The 26,909-nt window shown below is 36.2% G+C and overlaps 1 protein-coding gene across 2 annotated transcripts in view; it reads left to right on the top strand.

The window, feature by feature from the left end:
- Window positions 1-26,909, top strand: part of PTPRD (protein tyrosine phosphatase receptor type D) — a 2,510,439-nt gene that overhangs the window by 724,488 nt on the left and 1,759,042 nt on the right. The window contains exon 4 of one of the 2 annotated variants that reach the window (XM_066257235.1): window positions 19,432-19,532. The gene's annotated coding sequence lies outside the window, so the exon portion shown is untranslated. Of the gene's footprint in view, window positions 1-19,427; window positions 19,533-26,909 lie in introns of both variants that reach the window. The other variant, XM_066257234.1, reaches the window with a different exon arrangement.

Genomic DNA, 26,909 nt, shown 5'->3' with positions numbered 1-26,909 from the left:
TTTCTGTAACCTCCCTTCCCTACAGGAGAGGAAGTCCCCTGCATTTGTCCTCTTGGGACTCCTGCTCATTCAGAAAGAAAAGGTCAGACAACACAGTCAGGAAGAACACCCCTTTCTTCCATTCCAAAAGCACAAGAGCCAAATGCATAGCTTTTTCCTTCCATTGCCTGCTTCTCTGGGATGACAGCGCTCTCTGGCTCCTCAAGTTCCTCACTTCGGGATCATTGACTCATTGCTCTGTGCATTTGCCAGTCACTCTTGATTAGCAATTGGAGTGCCTTGTAATTAATTACCTATGCAACCATGTTGTCTGAATTCTCCATCTAATTTATTTTTATTAGATAATCTCAATATAAATCTTAAATATTTGTTGCAAGGTTGTGCAAAATGAAGTTTGAGGGAGTGTGGTCCTCCTGCATGAAGTTACTATAAATGTCGTTACCACTTTTAATCAAATAACCTGTTTCATGATCCAGTTTTCACTAGAAGTTGATTAATGCTTGGCCATTAGTTGCCCTAGTGCAGCAAATGTGTGTGAAGTTAGTCCTTGAAATTGTGGCTTCATGGTTTCACTGAGGAATAGCAGGCTTCCTTTTTAAATGATATGGAATCTTTTGTATTCTAAATTAGAATTGTCTTATCTAATGTAAAATCATAAGCACTGATTTGTGTGCATTTGCACTCATTACCATAGCATGAGAAACATTTTTTGTTTTGTTCCTATTTTTTTTCTAATTAGAATATTACTCGAAAGCTTTATATGGACATAATATTCTAAAATCTTGTGACAGAATTTTTTCTTTATATGTTTATATAGCATGATGTTTGTTGTTATTTCTCATGGAATGATGTGCTTAGCAGAATTTTTGGTAAACAATGCTGAGTTACATTTCAACTTTTGGCACTCCTTCAGTGTGTATATGTCATTTAGCCTTCTTAGTCATTTGAAAATAACAAGAGAAAAAACATTGTGAACCAAGCTACCAACCCTGTTAAAATGATTAGATCTCTCCTTAACTGTTCCAAGCCTGAGAAACGTAATTCTGTATGACTTTTGGAAAGTCTCACATTCTATCAATATAAACCTCAAGTTTCTCATCTGAATAATTAGTTAATATTTTTTTTAATCTCTGAGGATTAAATTACCCATCAGGCAAATTTACCTGGCATACCTTCAATATATAATTGTCTCTCCATAAATGTTTTATCCCCTTTTCCTTTCAACCACTGTTCCTTAACTATCTTCTAATTATTTATTTGTTGAAAAAGACAGAGAGAGGGAAAGATAGGGACAGACAGAAAAGGAGAGAGATGAGAAGCATCAATTCTTTATTGTAGCACCTTAGTTGTTCATTGATTGCTTTCTCATATGTGCCTTGATTGGGGAGCTATACCCAAGCCAGCAACCTTGAGTTTCAAGCCAGTGACCTTTGGACTCAAGCCTGCAACCAGGGAGTCATGTCTATGATCCTATGCTCAAGCTGGTGAACTCATGCTCAAGCCAAATGAGCCTATGCTCATGCTGGTGACCTTGGGGTTTCAAATCTGGATCCTCTTTATCCCAGGCCAATGCTCTATCCACTGCACCACTGCCTGGTCAGGCTTTTCTATTTATTAGTGCAACATTTTTGTTCAATGGACATAGAGATGTTCAAAAACAGTGTGAGAAGAGGCTTAGAAATCTAGAAACTGATCTTAATTTTTCTCTGAGAATAATGTCAACTTGGCATATATTGTATTCTGATTGTTTAGGGCTTTTATTTCTATCAGTCTGTCAACTTAATACTATAACATGTCCACTGACAATGATGAGAGTTGTACTCAGTGCAGTCCATGTATCCTCACCGCATTTCTGAGAGGCATCATTCATATCTACAATTTATCGATAGAAAACCCAAGACAAAGGATGTCTAAGACATTTTTTCAAGAGTGCCCAAGTAATAAGCCATGGGCACCAGGCAGGCTGAGTAGGGAAGCCGACTGGGTAATATTATACCACCCTGTGTCCACAGTATCACACTGAAGAGCACATGATGTTGCCAGGTCATAACTGTGATCTTGAGTCTCTAAGCTTCTCTAAGACTCAGTTTATAATAATGCATTTGTAAAATGAGAGTAGCATTTATAAAAATGTATTAAGGTGGTATATTAAAGTGATTTGTACAATATAATTGACAAATAAAAGCTATTTCTGTTAATAGTTAGAAGCATTATTGTCCTTTCTCCTCTGTCTCTAAACACTAAGGTATTCGTTGATTTTAGAGAAAAGTCAGTCTTTTTCCTTCTGTGATGCTCTGGAGCAGTTAACACTGACCAAAGGAGTCTGTAACCCACAATATCCATCATTCAGATATGCTTCCTCCTAAATCCCCTCATCCCTATTCCCAGTTTTTTTTTTTTCTATAACTGTGCACAGCCCAATGTGACTATAATAAACTGAAGTGAATTCAGACACTTAGTGGGCATGTCTGTTTTTATTAATGATAGCATTCCCTTTATGGAGATTATTGCCTTAATAGCTCCAGCTTTTATGGAGAATTATAATTTATATTTAACCCCCCTAAGTCCTACACTAGAAGCAAAATCTTTTACGGCCCTTCCTTAGTAACACAGGCCTACCTGAAACAGTTTAAGTAAAATTTACATTTAAAAGAACAGAAAGTTGACTCTTGATACAGCTAGCAAAAGTTGATAAACACTTTTTTAAGTCATCTATTAATATTATCAATGAATATTATATATTCACAAATATGTCAAAGGAGAAAAAATTTACTAGGTCTATAGACTTAGAAAGTCTGAAGAAGAATGACTTGTGAATTGTGAATCTAGCAAATGTGGCTAACTATATGGACTTGGACAAGTCTGTAGAACAGGGGTCCCCAAACTATGGCCTGCGGGCCGCATGCGGCCCCCTGAGGCCATTTATCCTGCCCCGGCCGCACTTCTGGAAGAAGCACCTCTTTCATTGGTGGTCAGTGAGAGGAGCATAGTTCCCATTGAAATACTGGTCAGTTTGTTGATTTAAATTTACTTGTTCTTTATTTTAAATATTGTATTTGTTCCCATTTTGTTTTTTACTTTAAAATAAGATATGTGCAGTGTGCATAGGGATTTGTTCATAGTTTATTTTATAGTCCGGACCTCCAACGGTCTGAGGGACAGTGAACTTGCCCCCTGTGTAAAATGTTTGGGGACCCCTGCTGTAGAATATGTATTGTCTTGATAATTTAGGTGTTAAGACTAGACCTCTCCTCATCTTGTAAAAGATAGGCTTTAGGTCCCCATAGTTTTTCTCCAAGTGTACAAGCAAAATTGCTGACGTAAGATGGTCTCCTTCAATCTTATCTGGTCAACAACCCAAAAGCCATTAGAGTCAATGACAGACATTTATGTGTAAATACTAAAGAATAAGCATGGGTATATACAGTTCCCAGGGCGACCTCTAATAAATGATATGAAACTGACTTTAAGTACATTACTCTAGCATTTTTGTCAAAAACAAACACAAAAAATGATCACACATAAGTACAATTAATGATATGTCATCATACAATATGCACGCTAAGAAAATGTTAACTAAGAAATGGTAATGTTTAAATTGAATTTATTGTGTACCTACACTGTCAGGCTATGCTAAATAATCTTTCAGGTGCTATAAATTTAATCTCAACTCCTCGAGGTAGGGAATATTCTATTAAAGATGAGAAATCTGAAATTTGGAGGGACTTGCATGCAGTGTTTATCCAAGACACGCAGGCAAAAGTTGAAACCAGGTTTCTAATTCATGCTTGTGTGTCTCTGCTGACTAAAGTTATGCTTTATGAACTCATGGGAAACCAGTGTTAGGTTGAAGGTGGAAAAGTAAGATGGGAAATTTAATGAAACATTTAATGGAACATGAAAATTTTGCTTGTCTTATGTTATTAGAATTGTAGTGTGGCTCTGAATCTCCTTAGCATGTGAGATTCTTCTGTGCTAGTTTTTAGACTACATATTCAATCTCATCCTATAACATCATTTTCCTGTCCCTCACACAAACTAAGCTCATACTGAACTGTCTCTTTTCTGCTAATCCATGACTGCATACCTAAATATCTTTATACCTCTGTCAGCAGTTTCTTCCTCCCTACAAGTCCTTTCTTCTCACAGAGTAGTATCCAACTCAGATCACACTTCTCAGAAGTCTTCCCTGCTCCCCCTTAAATCTTTGTGCTCTAATCACCCCAAAATAGAATTGCTCCCCATACCAATCCAGGGTTTCACAGCACTTGATTCTTCATAATTTTCTTTCTTTCTTTTTTTTTTTTTTCTTTTGTGGAATGGTCTTGGCTCTAGCATTTCACATTTTTTCTTTTTAAAGCACAGTTTGTCAGGTTCTATCTAGATTCAGAAAAACTGGTGAGTTTGCACTCTACCTGTGTATTGAGTGTGTGTACACAAATGTGCATATCCATTTGAGATATTGCAGATCATAGCAAATTCCTCTAAATCTACATTGTAGAAATAAATAATTTAGACTATTATTGATTTAGAGATTCTAATACCACATGGAACTATGAATTTTTGTTAATGTACTTTTTTATTAACATATACTATAATCCAAATAAAAAGGGAAGAAAAAAGAATTGTTTGTACTCACATTTCAAATAAAATAAAGTTCAGTTAAATAAGATCTTGGGTTAAAATTATATATTTTTTGGTTTAAACACAATAATATATATAATTTTCATATTTATGCTACATAAACTAAGTTTTCATTTAATATATTCCTGAAATGTTTTACTTTTGAACAAATTAAGTTGAAAGCAATAGAAATCTGTTTTTTTCCTAAAGAAATGTTAATATAATCTTATTTTGGTATGCACAGTTTGAAAAGACATAACCTAAAAGTAAAAAGTAAAATAAAATGAATCAACCCTTTTTTAAGGTTCTAGTGTAAAACCAGGTTTGCCTACTCCTAACTTCCACCAAGAAAATTTATTCAAATGTCCATTAAAAATCATGATTAAGGTGCAATCTTATTTTTCATGTTAAGAAAACTATTGTTATCTCTGCTGAGCCCTTTTAAGTTTTAATCTACATCCTGAATAACTTGTGAAATTATCCAGAAAAGAAGATGTTTTCACTTTTAATACCTTGGGCTTCTGTTTCCAAATCTTGAGCAACATATTGACTCCACACCCCACATGTGTTAGAAAGTAATGTTTCCAGTTAGCTTTACTTCCTATTGAGGGCCTAATATTTGAGAGCCTCTTTCCCTAACACTGTAATCAAATTCAGTATTAACTTGATGACTACTTTTAGTCCAAAATTTGAGACACCTAGTTTGAGTCCCCCTTTTAAGAGAATAGATTTGTCACTGTTTTTATTAAAAACAACAACAACAACAACAAAACACCTGGGGAGAGTACACAGATACACTTGAACACATGTGTTTAAATAAGCTATCTTATGTTATTTATATAACTGCCTCTCCCATGAAAACCTAGGAACACCACTCAACACCACTCATTTGTCTGTGTGATAAACAGTCATTTTAACTCTTGGCCTTGGCCAGTTGACTCAGTGGGTACAGCGTCTGCCCTAGTGTATGGACATCCTGAGTTCAATTCCTGGTCAGGGCACACAGGAAAAATGACCATTTGCTTCTCCCCCTCTCCCTCCCCCATTTCCCCCCCTTCTCTTCCCCTTTCCTCCCTCTTCTTTTGCAGCCAGTGTCTTGGTTGGTCCAAGCATTAGCCTCAGGTGCTGATGATAGCTCAGTTGATTCCAGCATCCGTCTAGGTGAGGGTTGCAAGGTGGATCCCAGTTGGGTGCATGCAGGACTCTGTCTCACTATCTCCCCTCCTCTCACTTAAAAATAATAATAATAATTTTACCTAAAATGCTTAGGAATCCAAGTGTTGCATCTTTAATGATGACGAATGGTTTGGGCAGATGGTGTAGAATACCCTCCAGGAACTGATTTGAAGCCACAAATTCATTCCTTTATCAGCTGTAAAGCTTTCAGGTGATAACAGCTTTGTCTTTCTTGATCCAAACTTCTGGTTTACAGTACCAAAAGGGAGAGGCTCTTCCCTCCCTTCCTCCCCTGTTAAATATTTAAATATCCACCAGCTCTATTTGTTGCATATTTTGTGTTGCCTTTTTGTATGGCAATGGACTTTACACTGGTGAAATGTCAGTATTGTGATGTCACTGCTGTATCTGCTGCCTCGATTTATTTAATGAGGCTACCACCTGGTTTTCATCACTATTCAATTATTCTTAGTGAAGGAATTAAAGTGTCAAACATAAGAGATTGGGTAGAAGTCAGAGGTTAATTATAAAGGAGAAAACTATACACAGAGATATTTCTCTTTCCTCAGTGCTCACAGAATTCCTATTACTGTTAATGGGACTAACAAATCCTTATTGAGTGGTAAATAGACTTACTGTATTAAATCTTGGTAATCAGCAGTAATGGAAATGAAATTTAGGTGCATACAATTCAGTTTAATGGAGTCTAGAAAGTTCTTTTGTTTTTTAAATGTGTCTGAATTTGACAAAGATTGTTTAAATTTCAGTTTTATATTAAAGGTTTACAGAAACACTTAAAAAAACATTAAATATGCCTGATTTACTTCTTTGCTACTTTGTTTCTAAATTTGATTTCTCTGGTTACAATAAGGGGAAAGATGATTTTTTTTTTTATTATTTTCCTAGGATTATCAGGTACCATTTAAATGCTGCATAGGATAATTTAATGACTATGGTGGATTAATGCTTTCTTTCTAGTGTTTGATGTAAGTTTATACATCCTTATTCAGTTGGTTCACTCAAGTTACGGTGCATTGTGTTTTGAAAAATTGTGCTGACATTTTCTTCTCTTTTATTATGAAGACTCTTTATTGAGCCCTTAAGTGTCCAGTAAAATTTTCAATGAGTAAGACTAGGCAGAAATAGGAAAACTGTTCAATGTTTACTTTCAGCAAGTGAGAGATTCAACTTTCTTGGTGGTGATTACATGTGAATATATGAAACAACTGGAGTAAGGGGAAATATGTGTGAGTGGAGGGATAAGAGACAGAGGCTATTCCAGAAATAGCAAGTAAGAGCAACAGATTTGTTTTTTCAGAAGTCAGGATTTAATCAGAAATATATAACCTATTAATATTTATAATTATATTACACTACATTATAGTAAAATAATTATGAGTATTTCCCTCTTCTGAAAACGTTTGTCAGTCAAGTTCAGACACATTATCTGCCTTCTTTGTATCTATTCACTTTTTAGTCATCACACTCAATACCTCTGTTGAATAAGGTAATAGTATATGAAATTAAACCTGAGAGGCTCAAAATTATACACCTAATTACTTTTGTCTTCAATTACATTGACTAATTGACACAGCTATGTTAGCATGACCCCTGGTGGCAGCCAGAGCAGCAGCCATGTCCTCAAGCTCCTAAGAGCTAGCTAATTAGAGAAAGTGTGTTTTGGCTATAAATATCGGACAGACTGTATTTGGAATGAGACGAGCCATATTCAGCCCAGGGCCTCTTGTTGGACAACTGAAAGAAACTGAATGACTTAGAGTTGTGGCTGGTTATTAAGCATGTTTTTCTAGCTTCATATCATAAGCATGTGAAAAGAAAAACATAAAATATGTTAGTTATATAGAGAAGATGATATTTGAGGGTTTATCACTTCCACTGCTCAGTGCCAGTACCAGCTATTTGTTCCACTCACCCTTGCCGGGAAGATGCAGTGCCGCTACAGCCTGAGAGGTCTGGAGTCAGAATGTTAAAAAAGAACATGAAAGCCCACCATGCATCCATTGCCTTGGAAGTGGGTTTACCACGAGTCTAGGTAGTATACAAAGGGCAGAGGTTCTACAATTATCTTTCAAATACATATCCATACAAGTTTGAAAAGAGTGGACAAAGAAAGGTTGACTTTTAATTTATGGATTAAGAAAGTTTGAAGACAATAATATGTATATATACACACACACACACACACACACACACACACATATACACATATATATATATATATATAAAAAATTTTTTTTTGTATTTTTCCGAAGCTGGAAAGGGGGAGGCAGTCACACAGACTACCACATGCGCCCGACCGGGATCCACCCAGCATGCCCACCAGGGGGCGATGCTCTGCCCATCTTGGGGCATCGCTCTGTCACAACCAGAGCCATTCTAGCGCCTGAGGCAGAGGTCACAGAGCCATCCTCAGTGCCCGGGCAAACTTTGCTCCAGTGGAGCCTTGGCTGCGGGAGGGGAAGAGAGAGACAGAGAGGAAGGAGAGGGGGAGGGTTGGAGAAGCAGATGGGTGCTTCTCCTGTGTGCCCTGGCCGGGAATCAAACCCAGGACTCTTGCACACCAGGCCAACACTCTACCACTGAGCCAACTGGCCAGGGCCGACAATAATATTTTTTAAGGAAGAAATATGTATAGAGCTACGTGATTTTAATAGTCTTTACCTCCCACCCAGAGGTTCTGTTAATTTATAAAATGCAATATTTCCAGCTGACCTCTAGTGGTGCAGTGGACAAAGCATCACCTGGAATGCTGAGGTTGCCAGTTTCAAACCCTGGGCTTGCCTTGTCAAGGCATGAATGGGAGTTGATGTTTCCAGTTTCTCTCCCCTCTTTCCCCACCCTCCCTCTAAAATGAATATATATATATATATATATATATATATATATATATATATATAAAATTCATATGGAAATAACATAGAAATTGTGAGCTGACCTTATTTATAAAATTAATTTCAAGCAAGCCTAAAATTTCCTTTTTAGTATAAAATGCCTGTGTTTTTTCATGCAACTAAATGTAAATTATAATTGAAAATGTGAATAAAATATTTATTCAAATAAGCAAAACACTTCAAATAAATTGCTCTTCCCTGAGTTCCTTCCATTGTGATTGTTTTCATCTCAAAAGATAAATCGATCCAAGTTCTCTCTGGAGCTTCTGAAGAGCCTTTTAAACTGTAAAAGTTTTTGATTTTTGCATTTTATTTTGAATATTTTTCACAAATTCTGCTTATTTATGTAGGAAACCTACCATTTCTTCATATTTCTGTAACCCTAATGAAATTATAAAAATAAAACAAATTAACAATACTTTAATATTCAAAACATTGGTCTTTTTTTCTTATAGTAGCAGGGTATTGTATCATCAGATAAATAAGCCAGTCACCAAAGAGGAGAAGCTAAAATTGCATGACTATTTGACTTTTAACTTATCTTTAAATTTTACTCTAGTTTTGGCCTCTGTTACATTTTTCATGTTCAGTCAGTCATTTTTTCAATAAACACTCAAAAGGACTTACTATTTCTAGGCCTGAGGTTAGGCACTGGGGAGGGAGTGAGATGAGAGCGGAGTGGAGGACAGGAGGGGCTGCAGTGAAGGAGGCATGACCCATCTTGCAATATCCTGTTCTAATGAGGGAAAATAGTCATACATTTTTTTAACTAAAACAGTGACAGTAGTGTTGCTAGAGAACAGCAGTGCCGTTTATAAGTATAGTAAATGAAATAACTGTGCTTCGAGAGGTATAGCCTCATCTTCATAAAGAAGGTGACTTTGTATAAGGTCTTGAATGATGAGGACATCATTTTAGGATCATCAGTAAACATCTTGGCCACTCTTCATGATTTAGGCTTTATTTTCTTTTCCTCTTCATTTTTTTTTCTTTTTACTTCTGTTCTCCACCTGTCCCTTTTCTTGACAAGGTCAAGAAGAAAAAATAGGGTATTTCACTGGCAGGATCTTCCTCCAAAAAGGAAACTCATAGATATCTTCTAGACTAATGAAATCCTTAATAGTCCTCTCCATCTAGTTCTACCTTTATCTTTCTTTCTTTCTTTCTTTCTTTCTTTCTTTCTTTCTTTCTTTCTTTCTTTCTTTCTTTCTTTCTTTCTTTCTTTCTTTCTTTCTGTAGGGGCATGTTTTCTCTTAGGGATGACCCATTTAATAAAATAACCTTGATAGGCATATTATTTAAATCACTTTATGTGCAAAGAACTTGTTTATTTAGTTTCACAAATGTTCTTGGAAAAAAAGACCTCTTAAATGATGAAATATGTACAACAATGTTAACTTTAAGGATCTTTGGAACCAAGAATTTAGAATGAAAATCTGACTGGCATGTGGAAGTCCCTAGTTTGATTCCTGGTCAGGGCACACAGGAGAAGCACCCATCTGCTCTCCACCCTTCCCCTTCTCCTTCCTCTCTGTCTCTCTCTTCCTCTCCTGCAGCAAGGCTCCATAGGAGCAAAGTTGGCAAGGGAAATGAGGATGGCTGCATGACCTCCACCTTATGCTCTAGAATGGCTTTGGTTGCAGTGGAGCAACACCCTAGATGGGTCGAACATTGCCCCCTGGTGGGCATGCTGCGTGGATCCTGGCTGGATGCATGTGGGAGTCTGTCTGTCTCCCTCACCCACCCCTGCCACTTCTCACTTTGGAAAAATACAAAAAGAAAATCTGATTTTCGCTCTCAATACCTACACGCTATAATATTTTCAATTTTACTGTCATCTCTAGAACACATGTTAAATATAACTAGCAAAGAATTTGGACAACTACATTTTACCATTATATTTTAAGTTACCTTGTTGAAAGCTAAATGAGATATTCATATATCTGAGAACTATTCACCACACTGAATAAGCCCCTTCTATACAAACAAATGCATGATAAAAGGAACTGTAAACTTCTTAGCTTATCCAAGTCATTTTTTAAATTAAATAAAAAATGTACACCTTTTGTGCTATTTTTGGGCTCTTGGGCTAAAACTTTCATTTTCTGGTTTTCACAAGTAAATAGAATTCTATGCATGGCTTCCAAAACCAGGATTTAAATACTATATATACTCATTGTTAATTATGTTGTTTGCATTATAAAAGTGATAGCACATATTCACAGGTCTGATTTACAGAACATTTTGCTTCAATTACAACATTAAGTTGCAGTGGATCTCCTTTGTGTTTACTTCTGATATTATTGTGAAAATCTATGGTGTTCCAGGCATAAGTTGAGGAAAACACAACATCAGTGTCTTTAGAATTAGATGTCTATTACTGCATTAGTGGATTTACGTATTTTGTGAGAACCTTCCAAGCCTTTCCACTGGTCAGATTGCACTCCAGGAAGCCAATATCTATGTGGGAGTTTTGGGGTTGCAGTAGTTTGGAGTCCTCTGATAGGAAAAAATGTGTTTTCTCTTTACAATAAGAGCATATCTCAGTAAGAGCCAGGCAAAAGGTCACAGAAAATCTCAGGAGTGGAGACCTTGTGGGGACTAAAAAGCAACCTTTGGAACTAGAATTCTTGCTGTGAGTTTATTTTTGCAGATTGATTGAAGAAAAAATTTTATTTTTAAACTCACTCAATTTAACTGGTGACAGACTACACGCCACTCATTAACCTAGGTGTTTTCAGCCATACAAGTTGCTTTGTACTTACCAAGTTTTAGTACAGTTAATTCTCATCCATTCATTAAATAAGTATGTATTGAACACCACCCACCTACTAAGTATTCTGCCACATGCTAAAAATGATCAAGATGAGTAAGTGCTTGTGTTTAAATTGCCCAAAATCTAATGGGGCAGATGAGTACAGAGTCAAATTCTTAGGAATAGGGTACATGATGGTGATTTGGTTTAAGGAGCAAATTCTGTAAGTTCTCCCCTAGAAGCAGTCTTCAGCTATGAAAATGGAACATAACAGAAGGTAAGGATCCAAAAGTGTCTCAAGTTTTAATATGTAGTAGTTCTGTTATCACTCAGTTGATGTTTTTAATTTAAAATTAAATTTTCTTTTACAAATGAATGGTTTTGTTTTTTTTTATTTCCACCTGTTTAGGTTGTTATTTCTGTGTGTTCATCATTTTGTAACTGATTTTCAACTTAATTCTATTGTGAGAGTCTGGTCTGCAGGATTTTAGTCGTTTGAAATTTATGAAGAGTAAGTAAGTACTGTTGCTAGTTTGACTAAAATCTGGCCAACTGTAATAAACTTGTGTATGGAAATAGTATGTATAGGCTCTTCAGTGTCTCCCTGCCAAGTTTGTCTTGATTCCTCTTCTCTGGCATCCTCCTCTACACGTCACTGAACACACCTGTGGTCGCCCAGGCTGTCTACACTGCAAGTACAGTGCACAATTCTGCCCTCATCTCGTGTGACTTACCAGCAACAGAAACACATTCTCTCCCTTCAGACCGCTGTTTTCACTTGGCTTCTGGCATCCCAATCCAATGTTCCTCCATAGGTCACCAGCACTCTCCTATGCTAGTTTCTTACCTTTTTCTTTGTCTGTTTTGTTTAGAATGAATTAATTTAGTTTTTATGTATTTGGTTGACACAGTTTGCCAAACAAAGCAGGTTTCAAAGTACGATTCAGTATAACACCACCTGCACCCGTACCATGCATCTCCACCGCAGGCCAAGTCTCTTTCTACTCCGTTCCCCTGCCCCGCCCTCCTCCCCTTACCTTTGGCCCGCCTTTCAATCTGGCTATGGCCAGTCTGTTGTCTGTATCTATGTGTTATGTATATATTTACATTTGGCTAGTTTCTTTTCATCTCCCAGTCTCGAAGAGTTGAAATACCCAAGGCTTCCATCCTTTACCTCTTATCTTTTCTAACTACACTGACTCCTTTGATGTCATCTGATCTTAGGGCTTTTAATATCATCTATGTTCTAATAACCTGTTTGCAACTCCTGTTTTTTTTAACCTTCAAATGTATTCATATTTTAGCCATTTCTTTCCACTTCCATGGCTTCCATTGTAGTCCAGACCATATTCAACTTTTTTCTAGTTTGTTTCAATAACCTTCTTAATTGTTTCTCTGCTTCTGACTTGAACCTCCTCATTCCACCTCAATATTTAAGCAGAATGGGCCTATTTTCTACTCAGTAACCCTGTGTTGGCTTTCTACCTCATTAGGAGTCAAAGCCATGATTCTAACTCATAGAATACCTACTCATCTTTAGATGATATTTCTCTTCATGACTCTCTGATCTCGCTTCCTAAGTCTCTCTCTCTCTCTCTCTCTCTCTCTCTCGTTCAGTCCATCCCAAATAAACTAGACCTCTCGCTGTTTTATATAATCTTGGCTCCTGAATAGCTTTGTTGTTTATGTCACCCATACCTGCCATGCTCCCCTCAATTATCCATGAGACTGGCATTTTATTTCCTCAGGTCTCTACTCAGAAGTTCCCTTAAGAAGGATGTACCTCTCTCCCATATCCCAGTTTGCAACCCCATCCCAGATATTTCTTACACTCTTTTGCTGATTTTTTCTTAGACCTTATTATTATATTATATAAAATAATTTGTTAATATTTAACTTTTATCTCCACTATACAAACAGGGAAATTTTGTAGGTGTTCTTCCTTCTATATGTCAGCACCACAACTAGTGCTAAAATATAGTAGGTACTCAATAAATATTTGTTGAAAGAATGAACAAATGCATGTCCTCTCTAGTTGCTAGCTGCATATTGGATACCTTGCTGCTCCTCAAACAAGAAGAATGAGATAGTTTAGCCTGCCCTTGAGTGAGGCCTTGGTGAGGCTTTGTGACCAGCTTGGGGTAACTTCAAAGTAGGATGAGAACTGGGGTTGGCAGTTGGTAGCACTCCCTGTAGACGGATGAAAAGCTCCCTTAATCTTGAAAGGGTATCTCTCAGGTGGCCACTGCATTTACCAAGTATGCTGTGCCTTTAGGACTATTTCTAGTTCCTAGAAGGCTCTTCTTCCTTAAAACCACAGAGCTCCCATATATTCCTCAAACTTTTACTCATGTGCCATCTGCTCAAAGAGGCCTACCCTTTCTCTACCTGTTTTAAATTGAAATATAGCCTGCTACACACATACACACACAGACCCATATAGTATTATCAATTGCTTAATTTATCATTTACCGTTTATTGTCTCTCACCAACTTGTAGGTATGCTCCAAGAGGATATTTTTCTCTTTTGTTCCCTGAAAAATTTATGAGTACCTGAAACACTATTCATAGTTCTCAAATACTTGTGGAATGAATGAATGAATGAGTGAATGAATGAATGAATGAATGAATGAATGAATGAATTTCAGGTTTCTGACTGCTGATTGGTGATAATTTTACTACCTGGATTTCTGGAACGTGATGATAGTACTTTGATTTCACTGATGTACAGGGAAGGTGAAGCAGAGGCGGCCCCCCGGAACAAGCCTGCGTGGCAGCCCACTGACGATATACTGTAGGGCCCTCTTTTATAGAAACTAGGAAGCAAACAAAAATCTAGAATAGTAATGAATTCCCACCAACTTGCAGGAACAAACCTGGGTGCTTGAGAGCTGAAGTCGCTCAATGTCTCTTTGTTTTCAGGGTGGACGTGTCTCTATTTTATCTGAGGGGTGAGGAGACTTGAGGTAAGCGTAGAGCCTTTAATTCCAAGCTGTATCTATACTTTTTTGCCCCGAGTTAATGCAGGAAAGATGTGATGGAGCAGGTCGCCACGAGAGGGCACTGTGGGACCTCTTTGTGATGTTTAGCTTTGCAACGTAGTCTCGAAAGCTCAGGAACAGAAGCTTTAGAAAGCCTAAACATAGGGGAGTATTTTGCTGATGATGATAATTTTGTTTTATTTTGAAAATGCATAGGATAAGAAAATATGTGTTAATTTGTAATTGGAATAAAAAAATCGCAAAAAAAAATACTAATAGAAAATTCACACATAAAAGATACACAACATCCCTTATATGTCATGAAGTTATACCAAACCTAACCTCCTAATTTTGAAAATACTAATTAAAATGAGACTAAGACACAATTTTTCTCCTATCAGATTTTTAAGAATGTAAAATTCTTTATAGCCAAGCAGTCTCATAGATTGTTGGTGGAAGCATTAATTTGGTTTGATTCTCAAGGGGGGAAATTTGGTAATATATTTGAAAGTTATAAATGCACTTACCTTTGACCTCCCTCCACGTAGTCAAAAGAATATATTCTATCCATTTACCTCTTAGATACTAGGTTATATATGCAAGTGCTTTTTTATTAAAGCTATTTAATAATAACAAAATTTAGAATATATAAATATTGGGGATTCTGGTTAAATAACTTATGGTGTATCAGAACACTAGAAAAACACAAAGCTGAATATAATAAAGATGCTGCTTATTTACTGATATTAAAAGCCCTTTAAATTACTTTAGGATGGTGAAAAAAAAACAAGGCTTATAACAATGAAGAAAGCATGCTACTTTTTGTAGGAGGGGTAAAGGATAATAATATACATACATATCTGTCTTTGCAGACATTTTGTAAGGACGCACAGATGCCAGTAAAGGTGGTTTTGCTAGGGTTGGGAAATGGAGAGAATGGAGGTAAGGATGAGATCACTTTGTCCTATATGCCATTTTGTGAGGCAGAGATTCATGCAAGTTCATTATCTATTCACAAAACTATATATATATATATATATATATATATATATAATATATATATATATATGAAGAATGAACAAATGCATGCCCTCTCTAGTTGCTAGCTGCATATTGGATACCTTGCTGCTCCTCAAACAAGAAGAATGAGATAGTTTAGGCTGCCCTTGAGTGAGGCCTTGTTGAGGCATTGTGACCAGCTTAGGGCAACTTCAAAGTAGGATGAGAACTGGGCTGGCAGTTGGTAGCACTCCCCATGGATGGGCGAAAAGCTCCCTTAATCTTGAAAGGGTATCTCTCAGGTGGCCATTGCACTTACCAAGTATGCTGTGCCTTTAGGACTATTTCTACTTCCTAGAAGGAAATAGAAGGAAGAGATACCCTTTCAAGATTAAGTCAGAATTATATATATATTATATATATATTATATATATAATTATATATATAATATATATATAATTCCAGGAGGTAAACTTTCAGTTAGTTTATTCAAATACATTAGATATATAGATCCATATATAGATCATAGTTACCTAGTTTGTAAGTTCCCAAGTGCTTGAAATAGATGAAGAAGAGTCCTTCTGGCAACATTGAAATAAATGAGGTGAATTTTTCAGCCAGGTTATCATGAGGAAAAGTTGTATAATTGCTTGAATTTTTCTTTGGGATCTCTTTTTCTTCTTCAGAGTTTTTGTGACTTTCCATAATAGCCTAGTCCCCACTTTATACCATTTGTCACAGATTGATCTCCCCTTTGGGCAAAGAGGAAATATGTTATTGAAGCTTTTCCTTACTTTGTAATGAACTTATTCTAGTAATACATATTCATTTTTTCATGTAATGGTTATTGAGTATCTACTACAAGTTTGGCAATGAACCACCTTCTGAGGATACAAATCTGTCAGGTATAACCTTTTCTTTCCTTCTAAGAGCTCACAGTCAAATAGAAAGATGGCAGAGTCTAATTGCTTTGAAGGGTGATATGTACCATGGAGAACCAAATGGGGTATGATCTCATTTACTTGAGAGAGACTAAACATTGTATCATTTCATGAATTTTAAAATATAAATATAAATTCTCTAAGTAAACAGAGGATGGAGGAAGAAAAGAGAATTAGTGCCTCAATATCTCTCTCTCTCTCTCTCTCTCTCTAGCATGTGTGCGAGAGCTGGGGGTCAGGGAGAGAGATGAGAAACATCAGTTCTTCATGATGGCATCTTCGTTGTTTACTGATTGCTTTCTCTTATGTTCCTTGACCAATGGTTCCAGCTGAGCCAGTGACCACTTGCTCAAGCCAGTGACCTTGGGCTCATGTCTGTGATCCCACGCTCAAGCTGGATAAGCCAGTGCTCAAGCCAGCGACCTTGGGGATTCAAATCTGGGTCATCAGCACTGCAGGTTGACACTCTCCACTGCACCACCATCTGGTCAGTAAGAGAATTATTCTTAAGCAGAGAGAAAAACACTTAAGGAAGTCAGATATTTGAAAAAAATATGTGATCTATTAGAACAAGTGTTGGGGAGTTTAGTCTGACTAGAGTGTGTATGTTCATTTATTTTTGCATTTTCAGAGGAATCACTGCCATTATTGCTACTATTATTAAGCACTTCATAATAGTGCGTGCTGTAGGTACATTGTGCCATGTAGTCATAACAATAAAACTGAAGTACTTATGTTATATCCATGGTAGTAATAATGATACTAGGAAATATAAAAGTTAAATGATTTGTCTAGAGTTACACAGGTAGGTGGAGCTAGGGCTCATTTTAACACCTGATTTCCAATCCTGTGCTTCAAAGTGTGAATAAAAGTGTTTTCCAAATCTGTTCTTTCAGATTCCTGTTAACCGTTTTCCATCCCATTCTCAAATGCTGGGAATCAGCCTGGATGTATTTAAGCAGCAGTCTCCCCTGCACTTGGTATTCCAATGGGTTTTGTCCTGTAGGTAGTATAGGCAGAAAACCAGAGGGAAAGGAGAAGATTCTAGTGTTAGATCCTTGGACTCCTTTGCATTGTGTCCTCTTGTGCTCCCTGGGGCTTCCAAGCAAATATCACTGATCATCTCTAGGGGCCTACCCTATCTGACTCTTGTTGAAAGAAACTACTTCCTGCCTTTGTCCTAGTAGACATCAGGGTGAAAATGTCTCTCCTATCCCTTCCCTTGTGGTTTCCCTACATACAATCCGCCATTTTGTAAATAGCTTCTTTATTGAACTCTCTTCAAATTATCTTTACTTGAAAGTGCCATCTGCTTTCAGTTGGCACCAAATCAGCATTTAAGAATCATTGTTATTATCAAAATGAGAGGGGATGGCAGTCTAATGTGGCAGTAAGGGGATAAGATGGGTGCCACAATGATACGAAGGAAATCTAAATCATAAAAAGGGCTCCTAGAAAAGAATAAATTATTTTTATATTAAATGAGAGGAGGGGAGGCAGAGAGACAGACTCTCACATGTGCCCTGACTGCGATCTATCCAGCAAACCCACTTAGGGGGTGATGTTCTTCCCATCTGGGCCGTTGCTCCATTGCTCAGTAACCAAGTTCTTAGTGTCTGAGGTAGAGTCCATGGAGCCATTCTTAATGCCCGGGGATAACTCACTCCAATGGAGTTGTGGCTGCAGGAGGGGGAGAGAGAGAGAGAGAAGCAAGAGGAGGGGTGGAGAAGCAGATGGCTCTTCTCCTGTGTGTCCTGACTGGGAATCAAACCTGGGGCAGCCACACACCTGGCCAATACTCTACCACTGAGCCAGACAGTCAGGGCCAATATTTTTCTTAAGGTTTGAGTTTTGTAAAGGAATTCAAGTAAACCTTTATTGCACCTTTTCCATTATTCTTCTCAGAGAAAGTCAAACTAAAGTACTAATCACATGGTGACATAGTGGTTCCTAATTGATATCAAAACACAGTTAAAGTCTGCATGTGTTGAAGTACATGAAGCACTTTCAAGAGGGATTTGCCAAGTATGTGGTGGTGATTCAAAGAAGTCATTAGTATCAAGTAGGTATGACAAGAAGTAAGAGGGATACTCTGTCAGGTGGGTCATGCAGTGAGTGTATCAACCTCCCTAACCTTAGTTCTGAGGATGTGGAGGAATGTCAGCACATAGCAGGATCCCTACCATGAAATTCAGTTCAGAGTCAAACTCCAGATCCTGGGAAAGGACAAAGGGAAAGGCCATAAGAGTGCAGGTTGGAAAAATCACAATGAGATTGATATGTAGCTGCATCTTTCACATGTTTCCTAAATCCACTCCATTGTGCACCAGACTGGAGCAAGGCTGAGAGCGCTGAAGGTCAAGTGGCTCTAATGTTGGAGAGCAAACGTCCCTAACACATCCCATTCTCACCGGCAGCCAGCTGTGAGGATTCTGCCAAGCCTATGCTTTCCTTGTGTGCTCAGAATATCTATTTCCCCCTCATGTTCCGAAGCAGCAACATTGGTGCATTTGAGGAAATCTCAGGTTCTTCATCCGTGTCTTCAAGTTGAAGAATATAAAACAGGGCAGGCATAAAACTAATGGAATTGCATTATTAAATTCTGTTTCCTGTGAGATTCCTTTTCATGGTCAAAAGAAAAAAAATCAGAAAATGAAATATTTTCATCATGAGCGTCTTTCTGGGGTTTAAACTGTATTTTGATTTATAGTCTCTAGGGATGATATATAGAAAATGGCTTCTTAAATTAACACATCAATTACTTAGTAAATGGATAAGAGTGATTGCACTGAAATAATAAATAACCCTTATAAGGAACATTTTATGGGAGATAAAATATAGATGGTCTCTTTGACTTAAACAGGTGCTGTATTAATCACTGAGGTGTAAATTATAGAGGTGAAGAGTTTACACCTTTCTTTGTGTTGAGCATTCTGATAAATGAGTGTCTAATGTGACAGGAAAAGATAACATAATGAATATCTTATAATGCTTGAAGGAACATGAAAAAATAAATGACTGACACTGTATTATGTTCCAGGTAGAAATAAAAAGCACGAAGTTCCTGGCCTGGGATACTCCAGTGAAGGAGTCTGGCTGGCAGCATGGCACCAGCGCTGAGGGAAGCGATGGGCTTCAGCTCCAGGTGGGTTCGGTTCTCCCAGACACAGCATACTCACCTCTCTGGCTCGTACACACAGAGTTCATCAAGTAACTCCATCAAGCCTTCTACCCTTTCAAAATATAGGACTACCGCATCTCTTTAAAAGATACAGATTTTTCATTCTATGCTGCTTTCAAGTCAATGTAGATTCTTTTTTTTTCTCCTTTTGACTTTAAGTTATAGAACAGGTAGCCATGACTGAGTTTCCTTCTGAACTGAGTGTCAAATACCTGATGTACAAATAGAGTGAAAGATGAAACTTCACACAGTATTTGGGAATGAGGAGGGTTTGTGATTTATAGAAGTGACCGAGGTGGGGACTCAGAGTCATCAAGCATTTTGAAATTACACTCTGTTTTATAGCCTGCTTCATGGCAGGCACTGAGAGCTAAGTTACCTCTGAGGACCCAAAACTTGTCACTGGCAGAATTACGCAATTAGAGCAGATAATTCCATAACTGAAAAGACTCTTTGATTTCTGATATTCAAAATCTAAGAGATCAGAAGTAATGATTAAGTATATCCTTTGCGGACCAGAGTCTAATTATGATCCTTCCTAAGTTTTTACCTTCAGGAATCTGTTAAGTCAGAAAATATGCATCACCTAGGAACATTAATATAAAACTGTTGTGGGCTGAAGAGAGTAATACACTATTGATTTAGGGAACAAAAGATGTGTTATACAACCTAATTTTTAAAAATCATGTTTTAATACTTATCAAGACCCATGTTACTAAGTCTACATGCATGTCTTATTGTAATTCACACAGTTTCAAAGATTAATAAGAAAAATAAACTATTCAAGGCAAACAAGGCAAGATACCAGGAACATGCCATGCGTTTTTAGTCTATTAATCAAATATGTTAATAAGCCCTCCTTTTAACACAGCAATTCTATAACTAGTGATTTAATGTAAGATAATTAGATGTTTAAAAAGATTTAAACAAAGGATGTTTCTCATAGTTTGTGTTAATAGTAGTGAAAATAATAATCAGCCCAAATACTTAATTGTGTAAAAATGATATATATTTAAAAAGAATGAATTTCTATAGAACTATTAAAATAGATGCTTGAGACATAGGAGAAGGAGCAGGCACATTTTTAAAGTTAAAATGGCTGGGTGAAAAAAATATCTTTATAGCATAACATTAGTGTATTTATAGAGAAAATATAAGAAAAGAGATCTATATGATGATTTTTATTGGTTTTACTTTGTTTTTTATGATGTTTTCCCAATAAATATTTTTATTATAATCATTATAAAATAAAATTTAATTATGAACATTAAATCATTAATTTTTATAAGATACAAAATAAGATTATAGATGAATAAGGTCATGAAAAAATATTCACCATACTTTCCAGACAGGTTAAAAAACAGAAAAGGAGTAAAGTTCTCTATATGTGTTAAAGGAAAAGCATATTTATAGGTTTTTTTATATAAAAAAAATCTAAAACTTTTCTGTTTGAGTAAATTAAAGTTTTAGAGAATGAAGATAATTCCTATATAGTAAATGTATAAAGGCCCCTAAAGAAGGAATGGCATTTGAGTAGGGCCTTGCAGGCTAAATATACAGAAATGTGCTTTCATTATCATGGACAATAGCTAATTCTGACCTCTTGAAATGGATAAATGTATACATTATGTTCACTTATGTTGTTTTATATCTCATTTTTTAGATAATGATAGCAAAAGTGCTACACCTTGCCCAGATTTGAATATTAAGTATATCTTTAAAGCTTAGACCAAATAATCAATTTGACATACTAAACACTATCTTTTATCATATACTAATGCTTTGTAAATATTGCTGCCTTTAAAACAAATATAAAATTACATCATTGTATAAGTAATTATAATAAGAAAATATTAATCAACTCTTTGAAGTTATTTATGTTTCATTACCATATTCTAGTGCAAATCTTAATTTAAAATTTTTCAGACTTTAGTGGTGTCTGAATATGTTTCATTTGCTTATCTAAAAATATAGAATAGCTCTTAACTTCTCTGTCTCTCCATCGACTGTGGGTTTCTAAGTACACCCTTTGCCCTTTTTATTCTTACTGTATATTCTGCTTAGATAATCACTCTGACTTCCATGGCTCCAATATTCCCGAACATGTATCTGAACCCACACTCTAATTGTCTACTAGATAAATACACAAAAAAACCACAGGTATCAGCCTCACCTAGGCTATACTTCCTGCCTTTTTCTTTTCTTTTTTTTTTTTTTTTTTTAGCAGAGACAGAGAGAGGAAGAGATAGGAACAGACAGAAAGGAAGGGAGAAAGATGAGAAGCATCAATTATTTATTGTGGTACCTTAACTGTTTATTGATTGCTTTCCCATATGTGCCTTGACCAGGGGGCTACAGCAGAGTTAGGGACCAGTTGCTCAAGCCAGTGACCTTGGGTTCAAGCCAGCAACCTTTGGGCTCAAGCAAATGACCATAGGGTCATGTCTGTGATCTCATGCTCAAACCAGCAACCCACACTCAAGCTGGTGAGCCTGAGTTCAAGCCAGTGACCTCAGGGTTTCAAACCCGGGTCCTCTGTATCCCAGTCCAACGTTCTATACACTGCACCACTGCCTGATCAGGCTCCTTCAGATTACTCTTGAGTGGGGTCTCCTTCTTCCACCCTCCCCAGATATCACATCGGAAAAGACAAAAGCCTGCTTGATGGGGAGAGGTGCATATGAGGAGCTGCTCAGTTGACTGAGCAGGTCTGAATTATCCCTAGCTAGTGAACAGGAGAAAGGGCCAAATTTGTTAATAATTTTATTAGCATATTAGTGACATCAGTTGAAATTATTTTTCTCCTTTTTCTATCATCAGTAACTTTATTCTTGGTAATTCTTTATCATTCTCTTCTGTGCTTTTCTTCCCAATATGAGCACTATAAATGTGTGAGTTAACATGAAGCAGAAACTAAATCATGGCTGAAAAAAAATGTGTGCAGTGGTAGTTTAGAGTTGTCAACATACCCATATAGATGTGATGGACAGATTTGATATTTGACCTGGGCTCAAATATTTATCCTGTCATGAATTGGTTAAGCCCAGAGCATAATATTCTTCTCAATCCTCAAAGCTTAATTATTAATTCCTAATTGTCCCGATTCTGTAAGTCAACTCATATGTTTGTGGAAGCCTTTTAGAAGTGTGTAAGTACTTTGCAGATGTGAGTATTGACAGATATTAGTGACTACAAATAGTAGGTACAAGTTACCAAAAAACACATGTGTGTATATGTTTGTGTATGCATCCGGAGAGAGACTATTTCTACTAAAGTAGGAGTAGTTGTTGTTCCTGTAGGAAAATATCACTTTTTCTTTTTAGTAATGTATGCTCAAGTAAGTATTTGCAGAGAAAATTCTATCTTTTTCACTTTAATGTGTGTGGCTTGCCCATCAAATCAGTATGGTTCATTTGTTCTCTCTATTCGAGGTGTTCTCTCTGCCCTTTGATTATAAAGGGAATTCAACTCTGGACAAAATCCCAAGATAATGAACCTGTCAACACAATGCTACTTCTTTTTATGAAATCCACTCATAAAATAAATGTGATATGAAAATTAAGACAGAATATTAAGATAGTATTGATTCATTGACCTGGAAACTATATCAAACTACATAATTTTAATAACACTTCCTGATGTGAAATTTAAGCTGCAGCTAACATCATGCTACAAAAAAATTATTTAATATTGCCAGCAACTCTAGTAATGTTTAATTTTACAATTGAATTTACATTTACTTGAAGTACTATAATGAAGATATTTTGCAACTTATAATTAAATATTGGAAATTATCAGAAGATGAGGATTTGTTCATACAAATCAGTACATAACAATCATTCACAATTATATGCATAGATTAAATCAAAATGCATTTCATGTTTTTGCATTGAAATCACTTCAAAGTTTCAAATAACATGTAGTAAAATCTGGCAGAATTAGATCATCACCAATCCAAATTCTCAACTGATTTCTTTTTATGTATGTGCTGTGTTCTTGTGCTTACATTTTTCAAGAATATTCATATGACTGAAAATAGAGCAGAGCTAAAAAAGAAAGGCACTAACTTTCAAAATATGGTGCTCAATAACTAAAAGTGCAATAATTCAAAAAATGTTAAGCATTTACTATGTACATTGTACTACTCTAGACCTTTGGGGAATATAGATATTAAAAAACTATTTCTTTCTTCAAGTAATTATCATCTGCAAGAGGAGATATACTATATACACAGATGGTATATTGAATAGCATGCACTATTAAGTAGTACTGATATATTATTTATGCATATACACACACACACACACACATACAGTGGTACCTTGAGATAAGAACAGACCAACATACGAATTTTTTTTAAGATACCAGCTGTGATTCGGTTCGTATTTTTGTTTGAGATCCTAGCAAAATTCTGAGATATGAGTCATGATTCGGGAAGCTGCTGCTAGTTGGTGCATCCAGTATCGGCAGTTTGTTATATGAGTTGACTGATTTACAAGCTCAGTTACAGAACAAATTAAATTCGTATCTCAAGGTACCACTATATATATATTGGCATATATTGAAAAATATATATATATTGCAAATATCATATCTATTTGCATAACTATTTATTAGTGTTAGATGCCAAAAGATGAGAGATTAAAAGCCAGTTATTTTCCAGAAGACAAACAACTTTTCACTGTGTTAAAGCAACTGAGAAGGCTTCTTAAAGGAAGCTGAACTTGATATCAATTAAACAGAGCTCATGTGTAGGCTGGGAACGGCATTGTAGATGGAGGGCACAATATGTATACAAAAATGACTTCAAATGTAGAGAAGACAGAAAAGAACAGCTAGCAATTCTTCCTTTAGTAAATAGGAGAAGTACTGAAGAGGAAAGGTGAACAGTAATTTTGTTGGTCTTGAGTATTAGCCCAAAAACTTGGTTCTTTTATGATCCTTATCCAGTGGTCTGTAGATTTTACATTGGTTGGACTTCAATAACATCACAAATATAGTGCTTTAAATATTTTTATAGAGCCAGAGAGAGGTATTGCTACCCAGTATACTGGCATAGGGAGGATACCTTCAAATGGGAGATTCATTTCCTGTTTTACAGAGACAAAGAAGGGTCGGAGTGTTCTTTCACTAGCTATCCCTCAAGTAATTTTAATTCAAATTAATCAAGATGCCATATTTTGATTATCAAAGTGGCATATTGGGGTGGATGGCTATATTTACTCCCTTCTAGGTCACCTGATTTTCTGTTAGGTTTTATATTTTATTTATCATACTTTCAATTTCCAATAATATGTTTGTTAGTTATTACAGTATTCTGTTTTTGTTTTATAATCATAGCATACATTGTTTTATTATGTGGAAATTGATTCCAGTATTTTTGTTGTTGTTCTTTAATTTTCTATATTTTATCTCAGGTTGTTATGATAGGTCTTAGCTAGAGGTCTCAGTGATATTGCAGTTTTGCCCAAATCACTGATCTTTTGTTCCCTATTTGTATGTTAGAGTAGGGTTTTAGAAGATGAGCTTGAATAATTTAATTGTCTACTGGTGTTCTGGAAACCAAGCAGGGGAAGGGAGTTATAGGCTCCTTGATAAAATATGTCAACTTCAAATAATAGCTTTGCCCAAAGTCTAAAGTATACATGTTTATTTTCTCCAGAGAAAAAGTTTAGAATATGGGTTTTGGGCTGGGTGGGGGAGATGACAGGAATTGGAGAGGTCATTGCCATTTGTGGGGGATGAGAGAGCAACCAATACAAAATTTTATGAAGTTGTTCATTGTAGGACTGCACCTCACCCCTGTCTTCTGAAGCACTCAGTTCTTATAAGTACTGGGCTTCTTGGACATTTCTGTGAGTGGCTAGCTGAAATCTTGTACTCCACATGGGTACATGGGTGGTCCTTTATCCACTCTGCTACATCATTAGTCACTTCTGTCTTTTCTACCTACTCTCCACAATATAAGGAAATATAGCACAGTAATTAAGAGTATGATTCTGAAACCACACTGCCTAGGTTTGAATCCTAGCTTCAACACTTATTGAATGTGTGATGATTCGCAAGTTGCTTAATGCTTCTGTGCCTTCATTTCCTCATTTGTGACATGGAGATGATGATGGGGATATCACAAATGCTAAATGAGCTAGAGCAGTGCCTGACATACATTGTCGGCTGCTTGTCAGCCTTTCTATTGTCATCTCTCTTCCTATAGCATCTCCACTTTAAGGTTTTATACGTTGATTAAAAAAAATGTTTTGCTGTTATTTGCCTGAGGTTTGGGGAAAGAGAAGACATTAATACTGTATCTGGGTCAAATAATCAGGTTTTATTTTCTTATATTAAGGCTTTTACTTTTATTCTTCTCATTACACTGTCATTTGTTTTCCTGACAATAACATTTTTGTGTAATTAGTAAGCTGTCTTTGAGCATACTTCTTAATTTTATTTTAAAAGCCAGAAAGAATAACTTTTAAAACACTCAAGTTAATTCCAGAGTTTTATTTATCCACGTGAAAAATACCCTCTATTTTCTAAGATATTTTATTTTAGAAGTATATGCATGAAATCTCATAAACTCTACTTAAGTCAGTGACTATTTTAAGACATTGCTAATTGTGTGAGAACTTACCTACAGGATGATTTAAGGACACATCCCGATTAATATTACAATTTTAAAAGGTCATAAATAAAGAAAATTTTATTTTGCTGTGTGTAACCTATTAAACAGGCAATAGAATCCCTATCTTCTGTGCACAGATTTTTGTGTTATAGAAATTCAGTTATTTAAATATTTATAAAATGAGAGTGGAGAGCAGCACTTTTGAAAAGCAGTTAATAATGAACAGACATCAAGGGAGCTGTCATTATAACAGCAAAGTGCTTTTCAATCCCAGTAATTTCAGTGCTGCAGAAGCAGGCCATCAAATTTAATTAAAAGCAGTCAAAAATAAACTGAGAAATTGAACTGTAGAAAGCTGTCCTTTGCCAGGAGCTAAAGGCAGAGAAAGCAAGAGAGAACCTTGAAAGTAGTAATGCATTGATAAGCCTTACTGCCTGCAACTTGTAATGCACTCTGTCAGATTTTAGTATCAGTTAAACTAGATTAATAGAGCAATCACTGATTCTCTATCTTAAATCCTTCTCCTTCGTTCCCCTATTATAGGCTCCCATGATAGATGGAAGCCTGAGTGGGTCAAAATTCCAATTCATTTCTCTGCTCCGTCACTTTTTAAATAATGCTGGCATCTACATTGTGCTGGACACCAGCATTCTCCGTGATATTTTAAAAGCAGAAATAAATTTAGTTATTGACAGGCTTGCAGCCCTTATTTGCAGAGA

Source organism: Saccopteryx bilineata, chromosome 2 (assembly GCF_036850765.1).
Source record: "Saccopteryx bilineata isolate mSacBil1 chromosome 2, mSacBil1_pri_phased_curated, whole genome shotgun sequence".
NCBI classification, from domain to species: domain Eukaryota; kingdom Metazoa; phylum Chordata; class Mammalia; order Chiroptera; family Emballonuridae; genus Saccopteryx; species Saccopteryx bilineata.
This window is presented reverse-complemented; position numbering and strand designations above follow the sequence as displayed.